This window comes from Pleurodeles waltl, chromosome 9 (assembly GCF_031143425.1).
Source record: "Pleurodeles waltl isolate 20211129_DDA chromosome 9, aPleWal1.hap1.20221129, whole genome shotgun sequence".
NCBI classification, from domain to species: Eukaryota; Metazoa; Chordata; class Amphibia; order Caudata; family Salamandridae; genus Pleurodeles; species Pleurodeles waltl.
The window spans coordinates 1096335049-1096362294 of NC_090448.1; the positions used below are offsets into that span (position 1 = coordinate 1096335049).

The 27246-nt window shown below is 41.3% G+C and overlaps 1 protein-coding gene across 1 annotated transcript in view; it reads right to left on the reverse strand.

The window, feature by feature from the left end:
* LOC138258786 (carbohydrate sulfotransferase 9-like) overlaps positions 1–27246 on the reverse strand; it is a 138308-nt gene that overhangs the window by 62684 nt on the left and 48378 nt on the right. The gene's annotated exons all lie outside the window — the stretch shown is intronic.

Genomic DNA, 27246 nt, shown 5'->3' on the forward strand with positions numbered 1-27246 from the left:
CTAGTGTACTGCAGAATACATTCTATCAAAGTTCACATGTATCCTTGTTTCAGAGCTCTCCAGGCCAATTTATAGCTTTCTTTCGTGGTCCAAGTGCGAGATATGGGAGGAGAGGTGGACTCATGGCCAGATCTGTTGACTTTTTAACTGGGGAATCACATTTGAGTCCATGTCTCAACTCAACATCCCGTGATCCCAGGTGAATAACTTAAGTTCCTTGGACCTAAAGAAATGGTAGTGTAATGTAGCACTCAAGTAAAACCATCTATCTTGATTTTGGTTAAAAAAAAACATAAAGAACCTATATATTCTAGTACACGAATTAGGTTTTATCTAGGCATGGCCCTTCCTTGCAAAATCAACACAAATGAGGTACTGAAAAAGGGTGCGTTTTAGCACTTAGCCTAGGCAATTTATAGGTACCAAACTTGGGCTTCTTTATGAACAAGGTCAATAGTCATCTGACCACACTAGGGGGCAACGAGGTTGTGACACTACAACATACTGACCATACCATCGCTTTCAATAGTACAGGATAGGCCCAAAGGACTATTAAACACCTTGAAGGAATACTGCAAAGTTAATAAATTGAGGGTCACCTTTGAAAAATGTGGCTGCAAGCTAAACAAGGTAGGTGGGTCGCACTTTGAATGCAAAAAAATGGAATGTGCTACAAACTAGAAATATTTGAACGGCGTAGACCAGGAGAGGAGAGGCGGTCATCAATTCCATCTTGCTGCAATTTAACCAAAATGTCTGTAGCAAACGTTTGCGTTTTCTTACTATTACAAAAAACATGAGTAGCTCCTTTAGTGTGTAGGAGCGTAAATTGTACACTTATATTTTTCACATATGTAATCATACTTATGTTTCGACATATAAATCATTATGTATTAATTTTATATTAACTTGAAAATTGTGACCAACTTAATAGCCACCATCAAACGTAAGGCCTATAACTGTTTTCTTATGTCAAGTAAAATTGATAAAATTAGTCCATCTCTTTAACAGCGTGTTTCTTTGCTAAAATAAATGTCAGAATTAAATGAGTATTTAGTGGCCTCGGTTGGGCTGAAGCAAATGCAAGGTCACTGTGCAATGTTATCTGTATAAAATGTTTTTAGTGTGTTCTGTTTTCTACCTGCATTTCCATGGCCTAACAAACTTAATTCATTGTATTCGTATATTTTGTTTGAAGTTATGTTTCTAACCTACGTTATTTTCCTCAAGGAGAGAAATGGCCTGATGAGGAATGTTTCCATAAATTGTAGTCACTATCCGGGGACAACGTAATTGAAGAGTTTGAACAATAAGTCTAAAGATGCAACGGAAGAAAAGAATGAACAAGCTACAAATGTATTAGATTGAGTTTCATCAATGGAATAACAGCAAATAGAAAGGCTTAGAGTTAACATTTTATATAATTTTGATATTTGTTAGTGTTCTGATTGGACATAATTTTCTCATCTTATTTTCTAAACCAATCAGTTTAGTTTAATGTTCAGTCCCCCTTGGTTGGGAGTTGATTCTTCTTGGATTTTCACGTATCCTGAGGTTTAGAGATCCTACTTTTTATGATCTGTTACTTTGACATTCCGTATTTTGCCAGTTGGTCTACTGACATGCTGTTGTTTATTATTTTCTGAGTTTACTCTGTCAGTTCCTTACTGAACAAATGCTTTGATGGTTTAGTAATCTTAAAGTCCAAATTCTAAACCATATCCCTCACTTTGTTCCTGTTTCAATTCTGATGTCTGATGTTGCTGTCCCTCTGATGAAGCATACGTTGTTGCAGAATACCTTAGTGATTGGGTAAATGTATGAAATGTGTATTGTTATTTGTCTTTTGTGTTTCAGGTACCAACTGCTAATATCACAATACTGCTGCTATTTTTGATAGCGCCTTAACTAGATGTTTGCTAAATTGATGTTACTAAATTCTTTTACATGAAGTCCAACATGTTGATGCTAATTAGTGTTTAGGGAGGTATTACTCTCATGTTCATGAATGGTCATTGATTTCCTTTCTTTGTTACTTCAATGTATTCAATTTATCTTGCTCAGATTCTATTTGTTAGAAATGGGGTTTCTGGTTGGCTAGGGTATACACCTAAGCCAGGCAGAACCCACCCACTCTAGTCAGGGCAAGGGAGTTACACATCCAAGATAACCCCTGCTCATCCCATTGGTAGCTTGGCACGAGCAGTCAGTTCTAACCCGGAGGGACTGTGTAAACCGTTTGCACAACAAACAGAACACATTTGACGCAAAATGTACACCACAAAGTAAACACAACACTGAGCTATGTAGAAATAAACTGTATTCCACAAAACATCATTAGACCAACATTACACGTAAGTAATACCCTGCTACCTTAGCAGTTGTCAGAACGTTACACAAGTTACTAATACTCTGCAAGAATATGCAGTTGTCACATTAGAGCATGTAAGTATTCTGCAACATAAGCAGTAGTCAGGAATTACAGTAAGAATTCTGTGCAATTGTCATGAATACCTCATAAATACCCATAAAAGGAACATTAGAAAACATATCACAAGTCATACAAAATACATATCAGCATGTCATGCCCATAAAAGGAACATCAGCACATATATGTAATGGCAGGAAAGCAGGGAGGAAACCTATAAACCCCCAAGGTCTATACTAGGCTCCTGGAGCCAATATCTTCTAGGAAGTACCTAGTGTCCTGAAGAAGAGGCACTCCCTGTGCCTAAAGGAGGAGCATAGGGGAGCCCCTGGCACTCCTGTGTGCACAACGGGGGCCACGCGGTGCTCCTCAGGGAGATGTGTGGTCGGCACCCTCTCCTCACGGTAAATGGGCCCCTCTCGGGCCTGCACTTTTAGTGGGGGCCAGCCTCGGCCTCCTCACACCCTGTCCACGGGGTGGTGGCCGTGCGAGGCCCAATCAAATAGTAAGGGGTCGAAGAGAAGGGTGCTTCCGTCGAGGTCTCCCTTCCCTGTTTTAGGAGAAACAAAATGCCGGTTTTAAAGGAAAAGGAGCGTCCTGCTTCTCAGGCAGAGACTGAGGGAAGGGGGTGCTCCCCGCGCCTTCCCTTGAGTCCTGTTCGTGAGGCTTTTGAAGCTCCGCCCCCTCCTGAAGCCCAAAAAGACACTCGCCCGCACCCGATGTGGTGCGCAAGTGTGTAAGGAGGTTCCCAGGCTGTGGCAGTGATTCCTGGAGAATTGGAGTCAGCTGGTACCCCAGCGGTGCTCCAAGGAGCGGACCATGCCCCGGGGGCGCCGACAGGAGCACGTTTGTCCGCTTTGCTTTTGGTTGTGCCCCAGGTGCACTGAAGGGAGCGCGATCCTCGCTCTTTGGGCACAGAAGACGTCCAGGCTGTGGCGGTGAATTTGTGGGCCTCAAAAGGTGCTTTTAAAAGCGCAAATGCCTTGTGTTTTGGCCCTGGCCGCGGTGGTGATTTGGGCACAGAGAGCACTTCCTGAAGAGTGCGAGGGGCCCCACGGTGACCCCGGGCTGCAGCGGTGATCTCTGGTTGCCTGGGAGCGCTTTAAAAAGCGCCAAGTCACACAGGATCGCTTCCACAGAGCTTTAGCCAGTCAGAGTAGCACTCCCCATGCTGGAGGGAGTTGCAGAGGTCAGAGGCCACAGCACCCTGCCTCTGGAGACAAGAAATGAGGAAGAGGGCACAGGGCTGGTGAACCCAGCAGCAGGTCAGCACAACAAGGGGGTGCAAGCAGTGGCATTTCCTCCAAGAATGTCCAAAGTGATGTCCAAATTGTGGGGACAATTCCCCTGTACTTATTCTAGGTTTACAGTGTGGTTTGCAATGGGGAGGAGAGGGGGTTCCAACCAGTTACAACTGCCTCTGCGAGTGCCCTTTCACTCCTCCAGCACAGGCTCCAAACATCAGTGGGGGGTAAACGACCCTATTGTGCAAGGCCAGGGCACAGCCTTTACAAATGCAGGTGTGCCCCGCCTCTCCCTTCTCTCAGCCCAGGAAGGCTATACAATATGTAGATGCACCTCTGTGACAACTCCACCCTCCTTGTGTTCAGGCTGTCTGAAAAGTATGCACAAAGCCCCAACTGTCAGTCTGCCCAGACGTGGATTGGAGGCAAGCTGCAAAACCCCAAAGTCATAAGCACAGATAAATGGGCACTTTCTAGAAGTGGCATTTCTGTGATAGTAATAAAAAATACAACTACACCAGTAAGCAGCATTTCTCATCACTATCACAACCATACCAAACAGCCCTACGCTACCCCTCATAAATCAGACAATACCCCTTACACATAAGGCAGGGCATTTCCAATGCAATCCTATGAGAAGGCAGCACTCACAGCAGTGAGTTAGGCTGTTTGTCACTAGCAGGATAGGCCACACAACCTGGCACATGTCCTGCCTTCTACATACATGGCACTCTGCCCATAGGGCTAGCTAGGGCGTACCTGAGGGGTGACTTACATGTAGTAAAGGGGAGTTCTGGGCCTGGCAAGTAAATTTAGATGCCAGGTCCCTGTGGCAGAAAACTGCGCACACAGGCCCTGCGCTAGCAGGCCTTAGATAGGTTTGACAGGCTACTTCAGTGGGTGGCGCAAACAGCACTGCAGGCCCACTAGTAGCATTTAATTTACAAGCCCTGGGTATAGGGATACCACTTAACAAGGGACATATAGGTAAATTAAATATGCCAATTAGGTATAAACCAATCATACCAATTTTGTAAGGGAGAGCACATGCACTTTAGCACTGGTTAGCAGTGAAAAGGTGCTCTGAGTCAAACCGTCAGCCAAAAAAGTCAGAAAAATAAGGAGGCAAAAGGCAAAAAGTCTGGGGAATGACCCTGTAAAAGGGCCAGGTCCAACAGTATTGCTATGGTTTTGTATAATAGCCATTGAGATATTGTTTATTTGCATTGTTTAAGCTTAGATTAATGCACCGATTAAATCAGCCTTTGTTGTTTCTATACATGTATCATTTGAGTTTGAGAATTATTTTTGTGACTCTAGCATTATTAATGTAGGAAAATAAATCTTTAACTTCTTAAAAAACTGGTGTGGTTATTTACGTACTAATTGATTATTATATGCTTAATTTACATTCTCTCTGGTGTATTTCTAGTGGTGTTTTCTTCAAAGCAGGTTCGGGTCAGTTCATCGGCCTAGAGTAGGAAATTCGCTGTCTAGTCTGCTATGACTACAATATAGTCAAGATTTCTGCTTTAGCAGTTTTGGTAGCAGAGGATGGTTAGTATCTGATTATTTTTTTTGAAGATGCTGTTCAATTTTGATAAAAAGATTTTCTGAATGCTTAAAGTGACTTTCCCCGGTTCTCGCAGTTGTCTTAGGTTGAAAGTGAATGTTCTCAGTGTTCTGTTGTTAGATTGAGTGGGTATAGGTTATGCTCTTGCACAGCTTTAGCTAATTTTGAAGTTAATTGAGTTGTTTGTGAGATTTGTGGCAGTTGGCATAATCCAGAAGAGGATAATGAAAGAGTTGGCATACTCTAAAGTGCGAGAGTAGGGAAGTCGGCGAACTTCGCATTTGTGTGGCACTTGGTGCTCGAAAACAATTGTTCACGTGGTTTTTGATAAGACGGACCTCACAGGGTAGGTCTAAGACTCCGGAGTATATTAAAAGTATATGGAGACACTTGAATTTTGTTGTAATTTGTCTATTTAGTAGGCCAATCGGGCGTGGTTGGTAAATCGAGTTTGTGAGTTAAGTTGAATGTTTGGAATTTTCAACTGAGATTTGGGGAGTTCTATGTGCACCAGGACAGTATCTATTGATTAGTTGACAGTAAAATTTGTGGGTCGAATTTTGCTTGCGATTTTGGCGAAGTGAGAAGGAAGAATAGCTGCAAGAGCGAAAGCCGTCAGTGAAATTTATAAGGTTCCTGAAGTGATTGCATTTCCCTGCCTATATTAAATAGACACATTTGTTTTATTATGGGTTTTGAAGAAGTGCTTGCAATTATTTTGCATTAGTTTTGAGTGTTTTTGAGTTTAAGAGGACAAGCCGCTGCGCTGGGATAGTCGCACACGGATTGGTAGACAACAGTGAAGCACAATTGGTGGAGGAGGAAGACGAATTTTGGGGTTGTAGTCACTTAATGATCATTGATTTTTTAAATAGATTTTGTGAAAGTGAAGTTCTTCAAAGCTTTAAAAAGTGCCCTTGGAGGAGGTTAATATATTCCGGCTAGGCAAGGAGAAATTTGTCCGCCAGAAAGTACTCCGGCATACATCATAATTGAAGAAAAAGGCACTGGAACGTCTTTGGTGACAACATTGGGTTAAGGTTACAAATAAGGAAGGTTGTTTAGCGTTTCCTGAAAATGGTACATTTAATTTGAGAATTTTGGAGAATTTGAGACAGGTGATGTATGGTCTAAGACCTCCACCAAGACCAGATCAGTTTGAAGCATTAGTGATTTGGGAGCTAGTAGCTAGACAGCAACAATCATTAAAATTTGAGAGAAAGATGAGAAGAGCAGAGAAGTCACTAGCAGAAGCTCAATGGAATAGTGAGCAGAGACAGTGGAGACTCAATACCTTACAAGGTGTTAGTTTTTTTCCAGCAATGACTGAAGACAGTAAGGAGGTTTTAAAGAAATCTAAAAATAGTTCTTCTTCAGCAGTCAAAGAGCAGACATCAAAAGAGCCTAAAAGGTCTCTGATTAATGATGAGGAATTGGACGAAGATGAGTTTATTACACAGATTTTGAGAAATTGTTTGCCACCTTATGTGGTTCAAGAAGGCTCGAGTACTACAGGTACAAATCCTACTGCACCGATATCAGTTGCAGTAACACAGAGTCCAGTACAGAATAACCATAACATGACTGAGAGTTCCATACAGGTTATTCCTTAAGCGAGTCAGAGCTCAGTTCAGACTAGTCCTTCAGTGCAAATATCAATGCACAGCAGCTTCAATGAGTCAACAGACATTAGACAGCTGCCAGAGATTAATATTCCTGAGATTTATCCAGATGTGCCGATTATGAACACAACTACTAATTTAGTAGTATCTTCAGATCAGAATTTACTGGAGCTAAAATTGGTTCAGACAGAACCCACTCCGATGTTACTGCCTTGAATGTAGAATGCAGGAGTAGAAAATTCTCAGAATGTAGAAACCAGGAGCCCAGATGCAATTTCAGTACCAATTACATTTGGTCCACTTGTGTCTTTATATGCTCAGGGTAAAAAGAGTACTGAAAATCAAAGAGTTCAAAATCAAAATGAAACTGACTGGATTAGGTAAAGGTCCTGATTTAAAACCTTTAAAACCTCAACGTGTGAGCCCAATGCAACAACAGTTACACAGTGTACAACCTGGTAATATTTCATTACATGGTTTGACTGCACAGCAATTAACAATGTGGTTGGAAGAATTAAGTGTTTCAAACATTCGAGAGAGTGTTTAAAAATGTTCCAGAGAGTCAGTTTAAGGAAAAAGAGTACATAAGTAAAATGAGATTGTCAGTGGAAGTGGGTGAGCTTCTGGAAGAAACAATGGGAATAAACAGACTTGAATCCTATACTGAAGCCCAGTTGAGATATTTGAGTCCATTAATCACAGAGAGAGCAGCTGAAGTACATCAACCATTACAAGAAGTAGCAGACAAATATGAGATAGATCTTACAAAAACAAAATGCCTAAAGAGAAGTTATAGATTAAGGGCCAGATGTAGGAAGCCTTTTGCATGTCGCAAACTGCGAAAAACGCAGTTTGCGGCATGCAAAAGGCTGAACTGACTCGCAATTTGAGGATGCGACTCGCAAATAGGAAGGGGTGTTCCCTTCCTATTTGCGACCGCATCGACATGCTGAGTTGCTTTGTGACCGCGAATGCGGTCGTAAACCAACTCGCAGTTACCACCCACTTGAAGTGGGTGGTAACGCATTCGAATGTGAATGTCGCTGAAAATATGTTTTCTGAAAAACTGAAAAAATGAAACCAAATGGTTTCATTATTTTTTTGAATTGCAACTTGTTTTCCTTTAAGGAAAACGGGCTGCAATTTAAAAAAAAAACTGCTTTATTAAAAAAAGCAGTCACAGACATGGAGGTCTCCTGTCTCCAGCAGGCCACCATCCCTGTGAGTGCAGGGGCTCGCTATGGGGTCGCAATTTGCGACCCACCTCATTAATATTCATGAGGTGGGTCTTTGCGACCCCATAGCGAGTCGCAGAAGGTGTCTGAGACACCTTTCTGCATACAATTTTGGGAGTTGCAATTTGCGAGTCGGTATGACTCGCAATTTGCAAGTCACAACATTTTTTTTTGCTACATCTGGCCCTTAATCTAGAAGCTGAAGAATTTGAACACATGAGGTCTGAAAGGATGAAGACACATCTTAGAGAATTACTTGAGAGAGTACAAATTTGGAGAGCCTTAGAAAAATTGGAAGACAGATGGGTCAAGAAAAGAGAAAGACAGAGAAAAGGTTCAGATACTCCTCTTGTAGATGTATCACAGATAAAAGAGCCAGTAAAGGTTTTACCAATGAGAGAGATTCCAGGAGGGAATTTTGTTCATGTCCCTTTGAGCAAAAGTGATATCTTGACATTTACAAATTACTATCCCAGGTTGAGGGAGAAACCAGTGGAATGGTACCAGCAGACAAGTGTTGAAGGATTGAGCCAGATGATTAAGAATCATTTGATTTTCTGGCAAGGAAAGCCAATTGATAAGGTGTTGCATTATGTGAAATACTGTAGTGATGAGATTGAACTGAAACATAAAAAGTTGAAAGAGAATGCGATGGTGATGCAGATCAAAGCTGCACAGACAGGTATTCAGGGGAGGTTTCAGCCTCAACAACAGCAGAGAAATGGCATGTTCCAGAATCAGGGTACGTTTCAGAATGGAAACAGAAGTAGAGGTTGTGGTGGAATGACACTTCAGATTGTTAACCAAGGTGTGGATTCAAATTCTGTGATAATGCAAGGAGAGCCGCAGGGAAGAAGAATGTTACCCTGTCAGGTTTGCAGAGGAATCGAGCATTGGAAAAGACAGTTGTTCAACAAATGAGTGGTGTCAATGCTTTTCAGAATAAGAGAGGTCCAAGATGAGAGGTTAGATTCAAAATTTCCAGAATAATGTAAATCCGATGCAGGGTGTTCAACCTTTACAACCCACGCGGCATGTACAAAGTGTATAGCCACAGGTATAACAAGTACAATAACCTCAGGTACAGCAGATGCAGCCACAAGTGCAAATGGTGCCTGCACAACAAATTCAAATACCTAGACAATTGCAAATACCACAGAGTCCTATGGATCAGCAACATGTGATGCTTTCTCAGGTGGTCACAGGTCAGAAAATAAATCATAGTAACAGTACTAATGCAGTTCAACAATTTCCCTTACATAGTGAGAATGGAATAAACGATGGTCTGTCGGATAATTCAGATGAGAAGGAATGTATGATGGCTGCTTCATTAGAAGAGGATCAGAAAGGTCCTTATGTTAAGGGAAAAGTGCCTGGTCACAAAGTTTCTTTTCTGGTTGATACAGGAGCTACAGATACAGGAGCTACACGCTCAACAGTAAGATCTGCAGAGGTTCCAGATTTGCCCTTATCAGGAAAGACAATTCAAATTGTGGGAGTTGCAAATCAATATTTGACGAACCCCATTACAGAGCCAGTTTTGGTTAAAATTGGTAATTTTAAAGGTTTACACAAATATGTGGTGTGTGATTCCAGTCCAGTGTCATTACTGGGAAGAGATTTATTGTGCAAAACAAGATGTTCAAGTACCTGTTCAGATGAATGAATTGAAATTCAGGCAAACAATGATGATGAAGAAGACCCAACACTTACTGTCAGCAATGAGTCGGTGTCCGAGGAACATCCGTTGGTTAGTTTGATGAGCCAGAAAACGCTCCTTTGATTAGTTTCTTTCCAGTTTTTGAAGTGAAAGATCTTCCTGTTGATTTGCAAAACACTGTTTAAGTCTAATGTTCGGGATCTTTCAAGAAAGGACATTGGGTTGATTAATGGAGTAGAACCAGTAAGAGTATTAGTAAAGCCAAATGTAGCTTTCCCTCAGACTCCACAATATCCAATAACGATTGAAGCTTCTAAGGTGTAAAAACCTCGATAGAGCAGTTTGTGGAAAAAGGAATTCTAAAAGAAGTGTTGAGTAGCCCATGTAATTCACCAATAATGGGTTTACGGAAACCAGGTGGAAATATTTGTCTTGTACAGGATTTGAGGAAAATAAATGACATTGTGATTAAATGTTGTCCAATTGTGCCAAATCCAGCTGCGATTAGGTTTCAGATCCCATGCGATGCTGAATGGTTTACTGTGTTAGACCTAAATCAAGTGTTTTTTTCCATGCCTCTTCATGAGGACAGCAGATATATATTTTGTTTTAAATTTTTGAGCAATGTCAACTGTTGGTGTAGAATTCCACAAGGGTTTTCAGAATCACCATCCGTTTTCAATCAGATCTTGAAAAAGAATTTGGAGTCATTGGTGATACCATACCAATCGACATTGGTGCAATACATTGATGACTTGTTGATCTCACCAAAGACAAAAGAAGGGTGCAAATATGATATGATTGCTTTGTTGAATTTCCTTTGAGACAATCGACATAAAGTGTCCCCTACTAAATTGCACTATTGTCAAAAAGAGGTGAAGTATTTGGGTCATCTAATTGAGAAAGGAACTAGGAGAATATTGAGAGCGAAAGTACCAAGTACAAAAAAAGATGTGAGGATGTTTCTAGGAATGGTTGGTTACTGTCATCAGTAGATTCAGAATTTTTCAGTTCTTTCAAAGCCATTACAGAAGCTGACTCATAAAGCTTTTTCTAATCTTATAATATTGGATGCAGCTTGTATAAAAGCATTTTCTGATCTTAAAGAAAGTTTGTGTCAAGCTTTAGGTATGCCTGACTACACTGAGAGTTTTCTGTTGTTTTGTCATGAACGTGATGCATATTCTTTGTCCGTTTTGACTCAGACATATGGTGGTGTAAATCACCCAGTGGCATATTTTTCAGCTACTTTTGATCCGGTTGCAGCAGCTTTACCTGGTTGTTTGCGGTTGTTTGCAGCAGTTGAGCAGAGTATCGCTCAGAGTGAAAGCATAGTAATGGGTAATCCCCTTACTATAATGGTACCTCACTCAATAGAGATTTTGCTTACACGTTCCAAGACACAGATTCTGACCAGTTCAAGGCTGACCAGATATGAGACAGCAATCTTGGGGACTCCAACTGTGTCAATCAAGAGATGTACAGTGCTTTACCCAGCAACCTTGCTTGATACAGACCATGATTGTTTGGAAATTACAGAGTTATGCACACAATTCAGAGCAGCCATTAGAGATACCTGCCTGGATGAAAATGATCAAATAATTTTTGTTGATGGTTCCTTCCTGAGAGATAATGTGGGCATATTGAGAGCAGGATATGCAGTATGTATTATCACTGGCATACTGGAAGCTTCATGGCTTCATGGACTGTTTTCTGCACAAGTAGCAGAACTGGTAGTTCCTGCTAGAACCTGCCATATTTCAAAGCAGATGAAAGTGACAATTTACACGGATAGTCAATATGGATTCAGTATTGTGCATGACGTTGGCCAGATTTGGTCACAGAGAGGTTTCCTAACTTCTTCTGGTTCACCAATAAGTAATGGTGAGAGTTCATGAGTTATTACAAGCCATTCAAATACCCAAGAATGTTGCTAAGGTGAAATGCAGTGCACATCAGAGATCACAAGATTATGTGTCACTGGGAAATGCATATGCAGATCAAGTCGCAAAGTTTTGCGCCTTGAATGGCAATCCTTCAAAGGAAACTGGGAATTATTACCTGAAAATTATGAAGTCTAAGCGAATTTTACTATGCAAATTGCTGATACTTTGGAAGAGCCATTCAAGATAATGTCCCTAAAGAGGAACGCCAAGAATGGCTGAAGTTAAAATGTGTTTAGAGAGATGATGATGTCTGGATGACAGGAGAAGGGTAGGTAGTTCTGCCAAACAGTTTACTGACACAAATTGCTAGATAGTACTATGGACAAGCTCACATAGCGAGAGATGCCATGGTCCGCAGTTTCAAACAACATTGGTTCAATTCAAAATGTATACAGGTTGCCAAAACAATTTGCCACAGATGCATTATTTGTCAACAGATGAATGTTGGCAAAACGATAGTGGTCAATATGGGCCACATTGGCATGGCAGGAGGACCATTTAGCAGAATGCAAATGGATTTCATTGAGATGCCTGCGTGTGCTGGTTTGAAGTATGTGTTGGTGATTGTATGTATTTTCAGGCACTGGATTGAGGTTTATCCTACAAGGAGAAATGCTAGCCTTACAGTAGCGAAGAATACCACGTTTCGGTTTCCCGATCTATTTCGAATCAGATAGGGGAAGCCACTTCAGCAATGAAGTGATTAAAGTGCTACGTTCAGCTTTAAACATTGAACGGAAACTCCATTGTAGTTATCGCCCAGAAGCCTCAGGACTTGTAAAGCAAATGAATGGCACTCTAAATTCAAGATGTGTGCGTCAACAAATTTGAAATGACCAGATGCTTTACTGTTGGTTCTAATGTCAATGGGAAGCACCCATGACAGAAAAACCGGACTGTCGCCCCATGACATCCTCATGAGATTACCAGCTGTATCTACAAATGCACTTGTGAACATTACAGATGATACGGTATTAGACTACTGCAAGGGTCTAGCTGATGTGGTACGATCTTTCTCTAATCAGGTGGAAGCTACCCCACTTCAATTGTCTCAAGGTCAAGGACACAACTTTAAAGCTGGTCATTGGGTCTTTATTGGTAAGCACGTGAGGAAATCGTGTTTGGAGCCAAGGTGGAAAGGACCCTATCAGGTGATAGTTTTCACGATTATAGCTGTGAAGTGTGCAGCACTTGTGAACTGGATTCATGCAAGTCATACTTGGAAAGTGAATCATCCACCAGAGCAAGAAGAAGAGCTGTTGAGATTACCTGAACCTAAGCACCTGGAATACCTCCAGTTGAATTACCCACCACTGTGTCAGACGAAGTGGAGAGTATCCTGGATTAGGATGCACCATCTTCAACTGAAACAATAAAAGATCTGGTTCAAGGAGAACAGGAGAGAGTACCGGTCAAGAGAAGACCTGCTCAGATAAGGGTGTCCTCAGAAGCAGATGGTCTGACAAACAAGACTGAACAAGTGACTGACGCCAATGGAAAAGGAGTTGAGACAGATATAAGCCAAAAGTGTTTGACTCCTCCTGAACCAGTTGAGGGAACATCAAAGGAGAAGAGTTTGAGTTCCAGTCTGAAAAGAGTATTCATGAAAAAGCCACTGAAAGGTGATAACTGGACAGAGAAAAGCTCAGAAGTAGGGAAGATCAACATAGTACCACCATTTCAAGAAGAAAACAGATTAAACGGAGAAGAAGATCTGAGTGAAGGAGAAGCTTATAGTGGTCAAAGATTGAAAAGAAAAAGAGTTGCCAATAAAAGTTATTCTGGTCCTGAATGGGCATATGCAACCACAAATGAATGGTAACACTGAGTACTTCTCTTTATTTAAATGCTTGGTTAATCAAAACTGTTGCATCGTTCATACTACATACACAAGCTTAATGCACAATTCATATAAAAGAACCATAACTCATTTCAAAATGTTATCTATACAAGCCCTTGTGTTAATTAATAAAATTCTTTACACATGTATAAAATTCTGTTGCCATATCCAGTGATAAATATAATTATAAAAGCAGCCATTGCTTATCTTTTCATCATAAAACCGCAGGATTGATTTGTGAGAGGGCATCCAGACTTAACCAAAAAAGTATTAAATGAAGCCCAAATAATAAAGGAGAACTATACATCCACTAAAACCACGTTACTCCTGAGCCTAAAATGTAGACAAAATATATGAATTGCCAATACACGAACTCATTATTGCACCCTCAACTGGAATTAAATTGTTTTGGACGTCCAACTTTTTTGAAGCCTGACTAAAAAATTTAATTAGTATTCAGCATGGTGTCCGAGGAATTGAAACTGGCAATCACTGCTTGCCTGCATGTGCGTATGACTCTCTGGTTAAAGGTAACCTTAAGATATTTTCTACATTCTTGCCTTAGCCCTTGACTTATACCAATCAAATGTAGTAGGTTCTTGACTCCGCTTCCACATGAAAGGCAAGGAGAATTAATGTCAAAGCCTACCCGTGGAGCAGAGCTTAGGCCCCTGGAAAAAGACCAAATCGATATTTGGTAAATAATTTTTTCTTTTTTTGACCAGCCCAAGTGCAGATATGACTGACGTTTTAGAGTTTTGTACTCGTTTTTTATAACCCACGCATGAGATCTACCAGCAAAAAGACTCTTGTCCACAGCTAGAGATTTTCTTTTCACAGTGCGAATAATGGTTAATTTAAAAGAGACTTCTCCCACAATGAGCGGGTCCCCAGATCATCAAGGGCCTGGTCTAAATATAGCTGTGATGGGGCTCTCGGGTTCATACTAATCTCTTTTCAGAGTGCTTGACTTAGCCCATTTCCCTAAGCTTGTTGTACGTGTTTCCAGATTTTAATGTACGCACCCTGTCTTGTTATTACTTGGTTCGAGTAACCATACTCCAGCATAATTTGGGCCTGAGAGGCTTTTCTTGGGAAATGGAAAAGAGCTCCAAAGACTTTCCCAACTATCCCATTCAGAATAATAGTGTCCCTATCTCCCAAAGCTTCTCTACCATAGGTGACACTTGGGATTAGTTTGGCGGTAATCACTTGTAGCAGTGGTCTGTAGCTAGGGCCATGAAGCAAACTTAGTAGGGTACAGAAAGCGAATAGCAGGCTGTTTCCTTTTCAGGTTAGGTCAAGTTTCTGGGGAGAAAAGGACATCTTCTCATCAAATAGAACCCCAAAGTACATGTACGTTTTAACTTGTTCAAGTATTTGGCCTTGGAGGAACCACTTCTGAGATCTGTGTATTCTGTTGCTTATTTCCATGGTCTTTTACTTCTTCTTATTTATTTCCAATCTGTTTATTCCTGCGAATTCTGACAATTTCACTATCAGACGTTGTAGACCAACTTTGGTATAACTTAAACGGACTACATCATCAGCATAGAGCAAGTTTGAAAAGAATAAGTCACCAATCTTTGGAGGGTGAGAATTCACCTCATCTAACAGGGAGGACAAGTCCGATACAAAGAGGTTAAAGAGGTAAGGCGCAAGCACGCAGCCTTGTTTTAGGCCATGTTCTGTCCCAATTTTCCTTGATAGGAAGGAGCAATCCCCAATTTTCACTATAAACCATGTATCTCTGTATAGCATCTTTAGTGCTTTTTGCTTTTAATAACTTCGCTGGTATGACGCAGGAGGTTAATTTTGCCCATAACTGGCTGCGTTGTACCGAATCGAAAGTGGATTTAAAATCCACTAAACATAAGTACAGTTTTTTATTTCTTTTTACATTTGTCTATAATCGTGGTAAGTGATCAAATATTTACAGGTGTTCTCAGCCCTTTAACAAAGCCTGTGGAGCTCAAAGTGATTCCAAACCCTGGAAGGGGGCCATTATTCACCCGATCTTTAAGGGCAGCAACTGTACCAACCCCGAGAATTATCGCCCAATACTCCAATTCTCCCCACAACTCAGGGCCACCAACTGCCCCCAATCTGCTCTCCTCCAAGTCAAAGTTGCACGACTTTGCACATAGGACCACAGGGCCGCAGGGCTACTGCAGGATCCGGAACAGAACGGGAGGTGAGCCAGAGAGAGGCGCCTAGCTCCAGGCGCCAGCAGGCGGAAGACAGGCAGACTACAAATGAATGGCAAGAAGAGTTTTAAAATGTTTCTTTTGACAGAGACATTCCAGGTTTATATTTTGGTACGTGAAGAAAATTGATGAACATTTTTGGGGAAAATTGAATTTTGAAAAACAAGGGTGAAAAGACTTTGTTGAAATAGTACCTGGAAAAGACTTTGATATCTTAACTTGATGGGCTGCTAAACTGATTTTGTCAATTTCTACCAAACTTTGATAAAGGGTCCTGATAGTGTGAATGAACTTTTGTAAAAAAAAAAAAGTGCTAAAGTTAGGAGGGTTTGAATTTGAAGATTGCAAGTCGAAGATTTTAGAAATTTTTGTCTTTTGTTTTTGTTTTTTATTTTGATTTTTGCTGTATAGTCATATTTTGTTTTTTGCTCTTACTTTTTGATTCTTTACAGACCATGGGAAACTTTAGTAATCAACACACTAATAACAGTCGTTGTAAAGGTATAGGTATTGGCTTGGCAATTGTTTGTGCAATAGTATGTTTGTTATTGATTGTGAGTGTGCTTGTCTTTGATTCAAATGAAGCCAACCATACCATAGCTAACCCTACACTGTTACTCCTTCAAAATCACCTACAGCTCTTTCAAAGATAGATAGATTTAAAATAGATGAGAAATACTTACACGAAGAGAAATAACTTTCTTCTAATGTCTTCTATCGCTTATTGCGTGAGTATGTTGATGTAATGGATGCAAAAGATTGCTATGTCTGTACACAGATTCCAGCCTCTGTTGAAGAGGGAATTGCCTATCATATTGTATGGCTTACTTATGCCATAAGTTGTAGAATTTTACTGACACAATTCTATAAATAAGAATATAGTCAATATTTGTAGTCGAATTTAGATATTGTATTTTCCTTTGTGCCTATTTTTAAGATCTTAGTAAGATAGCTAGGGATCACAACATAGAGATAGTAAAGGGTTTCTTAGAACCTACATTAAACCTTGGGACTGCATTCACACATCGTAACAATCTTACCTGTTTACTTACACCTGTAGAGAAGAGTTTTCTAGATAACACAGATAATAGGAGAAGAGCAATTAAAGCTAAAATAGATAAGGGTTTAGTTCTTCGAAGTCCTAGAACTGATCATGTATACACTGACATTATTAAACAAGGGAAGCTGATTTTAAATGCATTGCATGTAGGCAAGCTTTGTATGTACAGGCCGCAGTCTAATGTAGATAGAGTATATGTGGGAACATGTGAATGTAGATGTGTTTTCATTTGGGAGTAAATGAACCTTTAAGCTGAATGGTCAAGATCGTCCTGTGCCTGGTGTCTACTATGTTTGTGGGAAAAATGCTTATTACTGTCTTCCTAGAGGATGGTATGGTGCATGAAATTTGGGAATAGTCTTTCTGAAAATTTACCAACTGGATGACTTAAATAATTTTCCTAAATTTACAAAAATCAACCAAGAGACAAGCAGGAATCAATTTCCAGCACTGTAGGAGACATATTTTGAACAATAATTCCTTTAGTGGGAGCTGTTCTGAATTCAATAAAAATACAGAAATTGTCTACAGTTGTAGATAACATGTTAATGGAGCACTCAGGAGCTATTTTACTCCTAGATACTGAAATGGCTGCAACAAGAGTTTCTTCAGAACCACTTTGTGTTAGACATTCTCTTAACAAAAAAGGGGGGCGTTAGTAAATTACTTGGTCCGCGTCACTGTTGTTCATACATTCCCCACAATAGTAAGTTAGTTAGAGGTTTAATTAACAATTTAACAAAGGACAAAACAGAACTAACGAAATTAATTGACACTACTATTTGGGAAAAGGCTAGCAAGGGAATTGCTTCAGTGTGAAATTGGGTTGGCATCCCAGGTGAAGGTATTATATTAAACTTAGTTAAATGAATTTCAATTACTGTGTTTTGTCTAATTGTAATTTGGGGAATATATACATTATTTCAAATGATCAAAAGAAAAAGATTTGAAAAGAATCAGAGGAGGGTAGGTGTTCAGATCAAAAAACTTTATGGGGAAAATTCAATTTGCGATTTTTTGATGCATCTCTTTGCGACTTGGATTTTGCGACTCGCAATTTGTTCCTCGCAATTTCCTACTGGAAATACCGAATCGCAAATTGTGATTCGCAAAACCAGGTCGCAAAGCAAGGAATCGCAATTTTTGCAAATTCTTATTTTTGGTCTGCGAATGCCTTTCAGCCATCGCAGACCACTTTTTTGCACTCACAAACGGACGAATTTTGCAATTCACAACGTTTGCGAGTGCAAAAAAATGTCATACATCTGGCCCTAAATTCTGAATTTTGAAATGAAATAAATACATTTATTTGGGGTTTTTGTGTGATGACATATATAGTCATCAGAGGAGGGATTGTAGGAGTGTACATTTTAAACTAATATTTTTCACATATGTAATCATACTTGTGTTTCAATATATCAATCATTATGTATTCATTTTATATTAACTTGAAAATTGTGACCAACTTAATGGCTACCATCAAACGTAAGGCCTATAATTGTTTTCTTATGTCAAGTAAAATTGATAAAATGATTTGGTCTCTTTAAGAGCGTGTTTCTTTGTTAAAATAAATGTCAGAATGAAATGTGTATTTAGTGGCCTCTGCTGGGCTGAAGCAAATGCAAGGTCACTGTGCAACGTTATCTGTATAAAAATGTTTCTAGTGTGTTCTGTTTTTTAGCTGTATTTCTGTGGCCTAACAGACTTTATTCATTGTATTTGTATATTTTGTTTGTAGTTATGTTTCTAAGCTATGTTCTTTTCCTCGAGGAGAGGAATGGCGTGATGAGAAATGTTTCCATAATTTGAAATCACTATCCGGTGACAACGTAATTGAAGAGGTTGAACAATATGGGGCATATTTATACTCCGTTTGCGCCGAATTTGCGTAGTTTTTTTTTTACGCAAATTCGACGCAAAACTAACTCCATATTTATACTTTGGCGTTAGACGCGTCTAGCGTCAAAGTTCATGGAGTTTGCGTCATTTTTTAGCGTGAACACCTTCCTTGCGTTAATGATATGCAAGGTATGCGTTCCCGTCTAAAAAAATGACTCCGATGCATATGCGTCGTATTTATACTCCCGGGCAAAAATGACGCCCGGGAGTGGGCGGGTCAAAAAAAATGACGTGTACCCGCGCTAGCGCCGTTTTTTAACGCATGGGTCAGGGCAGGCGTTAAGGGACCTGTGGACTCAGAATGAGCCCACAGGTGTCCTCCCATGCCCCCAGGGACACCCCCTGCCACCCTTGCCCACCCCAGGAGGACGCCCAAGGATGGAGGGACCCACCCCAGGGACATTAAGGTAAGTTCAGGTAAGTATTATATATTTTTTTTTTTGTGGCATAGGGGGGCCTGATTTGTGCCCCCCTACATGCCACTATGCCCAATGACCATGCCCAGGGGACATAAGTCCCCTGGGCATGGCCATTGGGCAAGGGGGCATGACTCCTGTCTTTGCTAAGACAGGAGTCATTTCAATGGGGGTTGGGCGTCGAAACAAATGACGCAAATCGGGTTGAGGCGAAAAATTTGCCTCAGTCTGACTTGCCCCATTTTTTGACGCCCAAGCTCCATTTTCCCCTACGCCGGCGCTGCCTGGTGTACGTCGTTTTTTTTCACGCACACCAGGCAGCGCCGGCGGCTAACGCCGGCTAACGTCATTGAATAAATACGACGCCCGCATGGCGCTTCAGAATGGCGTTAGCCGGCGCTAATTTTTTTGACGCAAAACTGCGTTAGCGCAGTTTTGCGTCAAAAAGTATAAATACGGGCCTAAGTCTACAGATGTAACGGAAGAAAAAAATGAACAAGCTAAAAATGTTTTAGTTTGAGTTTCGTCAATTAAATAAAAGCAAATAGAAAGGCTTATTAACATTTTACATAATTTTTATATTTGTTAGTGTTCTGATTGGACATAATTTCCTCATCTGATTTTCTAAACCAATCAGTGTGGTTAACAAGTTTAATTTAATGTACAGTCACCATTGGTTGGGAGTTGATTCTTCTTACGGATTTTCGCATATCCTGAGTTCCACAGATCCTACATTCTATGATCTGTCACTTTGACATTTCGTACTGTGCCAATTAGTCTACTAAGATGTTGGTGTTTATTATTTTCTGAGTGTACGCCATCAGTTTCTTACGGAACAAATGCTTTGCCGGTTTAGTAGTCTTAAAGTCCAAAATCTAAACCATAACCCTCACTCTGTTCCTGTTTCAATCTTGATGTCTGGTGTTGCTGTCCCCCTTGATGAAGTAGACGTTGTTGCTGTATACCTTAGTGTTAGAAATGCAGTCTTTGGTTGGCAGTCAGGTTAACCCCTGTCCAAGTAAGGACACTCACTCTAGTCAGGGCAAAAGAGAATCACCCTCAGCTAACCCCCCGCTGACCCCCTTGGTAGCTTAGCACAAGCAGTAGGCTTAACTTCAGAGTGCTAGGTGTAAAGTATTTGTAACAACACACACAGTAATGAAATGAAAACACTACAAAATGACACAACACAGGTTTAGAAAAATAGAAAATATTTATCTAAACAAAACAAGACCAAAATGACAAAAATCCACAATACACAAGTCAAGTTATCACTAAGAATGCAAAAAGAGTATTCATGTAATTTTAAACACAACGCTAACGCTATTAGAGTGAAAATGTACCTTGGGTGCATCAAAAATAACCCTGCACGGGCAAGTGTGCGTCAAAAAGGGCTTGCAATGCGTCGATTTTACTCAGTAGCGATAACATGTGTTGTTTTTCCTTTAGTCAGGTTCCTCTCTCCGTAGCAGAGTGTTGCATCGATCCGGTCAGCACTCCCGGGTCCGGGCAGGCCTTCCATTGTTCTTACATGCCCAGCGGTGTTTGCGTCACAAATTTAGCTGCACAATGATCCGAAAAACACGCAGCGCAGGTTGCGATCTCCGTTAGCGATGCTGCACGTCGTTTCTCTAGCCGCATGCATCGATCTTCCGGTTGTGTTGCAGGCAAGCTTTGATTTTCAGCCACAAAGCCGGCGGCAGATTGGAGCTGCGTCAATCTTTTCCGTGCAAAGCAGTCTGTGTGTGGATTTCTCACTCTTGGGCTGCCAGCTTCTCTTCTCTTCTCAGGGTCCCAGGAACTGGATAGGCACCACTTGGCAGAGTAGGAGTTTCTCCGGAGGCTCCAGGTGCTGGCAGAGAGAATTATTTGCTGTCCCTGAGGCTTCAAACAACAGGAGGCAAGCTCTAAATCAAGCCCTTGGAGATCTTCTCAAGAAGGAAGGCAACACAAAGTCCAGTCGTTGTCCTCTAGCACAGGCAGAAGCAGCAACTGCCGGAGGGCTCCACAAAGCACAGTCACAGGCAGGGCAGCTTTTCTTCCTCAGCTCTTCAGGCAGAGGTTCCAGAACTGTTCTAAAGTCTGTCGTTTTGGGTGCTCTTCTTATACCCATTTTACCCTTTGAAGTAGGCCTACTTCAAAGGAAAGCCTCTCTTGTTTGTGAAATCCTGCCTTGCCCAGGCCAGGCCCCAGACACACACCAGGGGGTTGGAGACTGTATTGTGTGAGGGCAGGCACAGCCCTTTCAGGTGTGAGTGACCACTCCTCCCCTCCCTCCAAGCACAGATGGCTCATCAAAATATGCAGGCTACATCCCAACTACCTTTGTGTCACTGTCTAGTGAGAGGTGCAACCAGCCTAACTGACAAACTGACCCAGAAAGGGAATCCACAAAAAGGCAGAGTCACAGAAATGGTTTAAGCAAGAAAATGCCCACTTTCTAAAAGTCTTAAAATCAACTTTCCTAAAAGATGTATTTTTAAATTGTGAGCTCAGAGACCCCAAACTCCACATGTCTATCCGCTCCAAAAGGGAATCTACACTTTAATCATATTTAAAGGTAGCCCCCAAGTTACCCTATGAGAGGGACAGGCCTTGCAACAATGAAAAACGAATTAAGCAATATTTCACTGTAAAAAACACATTACTATATGTTCTACCCTAAAAATACACTGCACCCTGCCTTTGGAGCTACCTAGGGCCTACCTTAAGGGTGCCTTACATGTAAGAAAAGGGAATGTTTAGGCCTGGCAAGTGGGTACACTTGCCAAGTCGAATTTACTGTTTAAAACTGCACACACAGACACTGCAGTGGCAGGTCTTAGCCATGTTTACAGAGCTACTAATGTGGGTGGCACAACCAGTGGTGCAGGCCCACTAGTAGCATTTGATTTACAGGCCCTGGGCACCTCTAGTGCACTGTACTAGGGTCTTACTAGTAAATCAAATATGCCAATCATGGATGAACCAATTACATACACATTTTGTATAGGAGCACTTGCACTTTAGCACTGGTTAGCAGTGACTAAGTGCCCAGAGTAACAAAAACAGCACAAACAGAGTCCAGCACACATCAACAATCTGGGAAACAGAGGCAAAAAGTTAAGGGAGACCACGCCAAGGATGAAAAGTCTAATACTTACTGATTGGGTAAATGTATTAAGGGGCATATTTATACTCCGTTTGCGCCGAATGTGCGTCAAAAAGTTTGACGCACAATCAGCGCAAACGTAGCCCCATATTTAAACCCTGACGCCCGAGGCCGCGCACGTGAAAAATCCGCAGTGTGCGCCGTTTTCTGGAAGCGGCACCCCGCCCTGCGTTAATGATATGCAGGGTAGGCGTTCCCGTCCAAAAAACGACGCACACGGCCGCGCGTCGTATTTATGCTTCCGGGCAATAAGGACTCCCGGCCGGTAGGTGGAGCAAAAAAATGACGCAAAACCCGATGTGCGTCAAAATTTAACGCCTGGGTCAGGACAGGCGTTAAAATGGGGGAAACACACCTGTATTTAATCAGAACACACAGAACAAACAGCAGAGCAGCAGAGCAGCAGAGCAGCAACAGGGAGACATGGAGGTGATTTTTCTTCAGCGTGCACGTAGACGCAGAGCCCTGCAGCAACAACAGCAGCCACAACAACAACAGCAGGGACCCCAAAGACAGCGCAGAAGGCAGGAGAGGATATTCCGCCCAAGAACAACCCTGCATGGCCTCAGGGAACACAACATCATACAGAGGTACCGGTTGAACTGGCAGGCCATTCAGCAGCTGCTGAGAAATATCGAACAGCAGTTGGCCCCCACTTTGGTGACACCCCGCACCATACCAACAGAAACAAAGCTGCTTGCTGTACTTCACCTGCTGGCAAGTGGCTCGTTTCAGACAACTGGTGCCCTGGTTGGTGGAATATCCCAACCATCATTCTCTGCATTCCTGCCAAAAGTACTGGATGCCATCATTCGCCTGACACCCCGCCACATCTGCTTCCCTAACACACTGCAGAAGCAGCAGGAAACTAAACAGGGGTTCTACGCCATCAGTGGCTTCCCACACGTCCTTGGTGCAATCGACTGCACACACGTACGCCTTGTGCCACCTGCTGCGACTGAACACTTCTACCGCAACAGGAAGCACACATATTCAATCAACGTGCAGGCCATAGTCGATCACCAGGGATTGATCAGCAACATCGTGGCTAAATATCCTGGGAGTGTACATGACGCATTCATCTTCCGTCACTGCACCATCAACCAACACTTCCAGGATGGACGGTATGGCAATGGACTACTTGTTGGTAAGGACAAAAATCAAACTCATATACACACTGCACAGCAACCCTCTAGGACAAACAACACATACACCACATTAGCAACACCTAGCCAGGAACACACTGAGGTACTCACATCACTAGCCATGTGTCAGAAGTCACCATTGAACCTGTCGCACATTGGAATGTACTCCACAGCTTAATGTGAAGACATTAATGAGTGTGGTTGCCTAAATGTCACCTTGCAAATTGGAAGTGTCACAATAACCTGTACATTAACACATTGCATAAGTCTTAAGGTATGGGGTGTCCAGGGTACTTTCATATGAACGTTTCAACTACACTTTCATGTTTTAACTCTGCATGGAATTGTCATCTCACCCCCAGTGAAGACACACGGACACCTTTATCACAAGTCACAATGCAAGGGAGGGCACACTGTTATTGAAAAAAAATACAGACTGCTGACAAACCGCTAGCTAACAAACACTTGCTCAGCCAAGGAAAAAACTCAATGCAAAACTTTTACCCTACAAGTATAGGTTGTCACATTAGTACACAAAAGAGTCACAGACAACACAAGACAACTACTGCAATCAAAGGTCTGTACAAGAGTGCTTTCTACATCCAATGGATCCCATTCTGTGTTTCTATTTCAGCTGATCAGGGGTATGGCATCCAGCCTTGGTTAATGACACCATTTGGGAACCCCACTACTGCTGCAGAGCGGGGATACAACGACGCCCATAAGAGGACACGCAGCATTGTTGAGCGGACCTTTGGGATCCTAAAGTCAAGGTTCTGCTGCCTTGACATCACTGGCGGTAGCCTACTCTATTCCCCAGAGATGGTCTGTAAGATCATACTCACTTGTGCCATATTGCACAACATTTGTGTAAAAAGGAACATTCCCCTCCTTGAACCAAACCCAGACATGCCTGAAGATGACGAAGAGGAGGATGCTGGCCTGCAACAGGAGGGGGAACAACCAAACACGGCAGCAGGAGTGCGTAGGCGCCAACAGCTTGTCAATAATTTTTTTTCATAATTTCTTATATCAACACTTATTGCACAATTGTAAATAAACACAGATAACAAACACCACATCATGCTTTGGCCTATTCATTTCTGCCCACCTTTAGTTCGAAATTGCTGAAGAAGAATGTCGTCTCATTGAGCAATAATGACATAACACTCATCACACAAAAAAGAAAACATCACAAATGTCTGCACAGAGGGTAGGATGTTACATGATACATTACCATCCACCGAGGCCAACAGGAGTACAAATGTGGCAATTACACATGCCTGATCCAGACACCCGAGACAGTCTCTCACTCAGACCAAAAATGTAGATCATTTGAAAGTCTCATTACATGTGTTCAGTGACAGGGTGGGACCATCCATGTGTACGTGACCATGTCCTCAATGGCTTCTCTCAAGTTTTTGATATAAACAATACCCAATTGGAACAACATTAGCTGCCACTAACTCATGAGGAGACCTTGAAGTTACAGTGACAACATACACCCAGACAGGTGATAGTGGATCCACATTCGCACACACATATAAACATATGTCATCCAATCAACCAAATATTTGCAAGCTGCCCATCACAGTAGTGTCCCAGTTCGAACCTAGCAGGCAAAATGTAACATGCCACTAAACCAGGTAATGCATAAAGGACCACATACATCAACAACCTATTTGTCATCAGCACATGAGGAACGCTGAGATTTTGCAAACATAGTCATTGCAAAATGGTATGTCAGATTGCTCCAAATCAACAATAGTGCAAACGTCAAATGGGCAAATGAGATGAATGAATGGCTAACAGTGATTCATACCCTATGGCCTTACATTAGCCTGCTGCTGCAGGTTTTGCATAACAGAATAAATGAAAGCCATGGATAAATTAGCAAATCTGGAAGGGCAATGCCTAGGGTGCTGGGGGCCTAAGTCCACCTCTACCGCCCCCCAAATATACAAGAATCATGTACTTGTGAACTAAACACATGCATAAGGCGCATGTGTGGCCTACATGTAAAAAGTCAAACACAAATCAGATACACAAAATCATAATAGGACATGGTTAGCCCCATAAAAACTGTAAGTGACTATTGCACTCCCTGTTTGGAATATAGATAAATGCATTACCATGATAATTGTGGACACATTTTTGAGAAGGAATACATCATGGTATGCCATTCATCATTTCAAAATAGCCATCAGCAATTACCCAAAATATGTGTACAAATATAGTTAATACATTTTTTGAAGGTATCATAATTATTACAGTGTGAATGCCTTCTATACATCCAATAAGGGACATGTGTCATAGCTAACCACAAATGTGTATCACATAGCACCGTTTGGCCATGACAAATTTCCTTCCCCAACTTTAAAAAATGAAGACATAATTTAATAATGCGTCAAATTTCCACGCATACAGCATGGGCGTCATAATTTTTTCACGTACAGGAGTGCACAGGATGCAGAGTCAAAAAATATGATATGAAAATTAATAAATTAATAAGGTACATGACATGTCCACCATATTGTCCATGTTGCGTCACATTTCCATGCATACAGCATGGGCGTCATAATTTTTCCACGTACAGGAGTGCACAGGATGCAGAGTCAAAAAATATGATATGAAAATTAATAAATTAATAAGGTACATGACATGTCCACCATATTGTCCATGTTGCGTCACATTTCCACGCATACAGCATGGGCATCATAATTTTTCAACGTACAGGAGTGCACAGGATGCAGAGTCAAAAAATATGATATGAAAAATAATAAATTAATAAGGTACATGACATGTCCAAAATATTGTCCATGTTGCGTCACATTTCCACGCATACAGCATGGGCGTCATAATTTTTCCATGTACAGGAGTGCACAGGATGCAGAGTCAAAAAATATGATATGAAAATTAATAAATTAATAAGGTACATGACATGTCCACCATATTGTCCATGTTGCGTCACATTTCCACGCATACAGCATGGGCGTCATAATTTTTTCACGTACAGGAGTGCACAGGATGCAGAGTTAAATATAAATTTAAAAAAAAAATTCTCATATTTTGCCATGAAATCATAATTTTCATATCATATTTTTTGACTCTGCATCCTGTGCACTCCTGTACGTGGAAAAATGATGACGCCCATGCTGTATGCGTAGAAATTTGACGCAACATGGACAATATGGTGGACATGTCATGTACCTTATTAATTTATTAATTTTCATATCATATTTTTTGACTCTGCATTCTGTGCACTCCTGTACGTGGAAAAATTATGACACCCATGCTGTATGCATGGAAATGTGACACAACATGGACAATATGTTGGACATGTCATGTACCTTATTAATTTATTAATTTTCATATCATATTTTTTGACTCTGCATTCTGTGCACTCCTGTACGTGGAAAAATTATGACGCCCATACTGTATGCGTGGAAATGTGACGCAACATGGACAATATGTTGGACATGTCATGTACCTTATTAATTTATTAATTTTCACATCATATTTTTTGACTCTGCATTCTGTGCACTCCTGTACGTGGAAAAATTATGACGCCCATGCTGTATGCGTGGAAATTTGACGCAACATGGACAATATGGTGGACATGTCATGTACCTTATTAATTTATTAATTCTACACTAGAACTGTAAACTCAGCCTCACAATAATGTAAGGGAACAATGAAGAAATTAATTTTGACTCTGCATTATGTGCAATGTTATGCGTCAAAAAATATGACGCACAATGTGTATGCGTGAAAATATGACGCATAACGGGAAAATAAAAACGGTGGCCATTTTATGCAG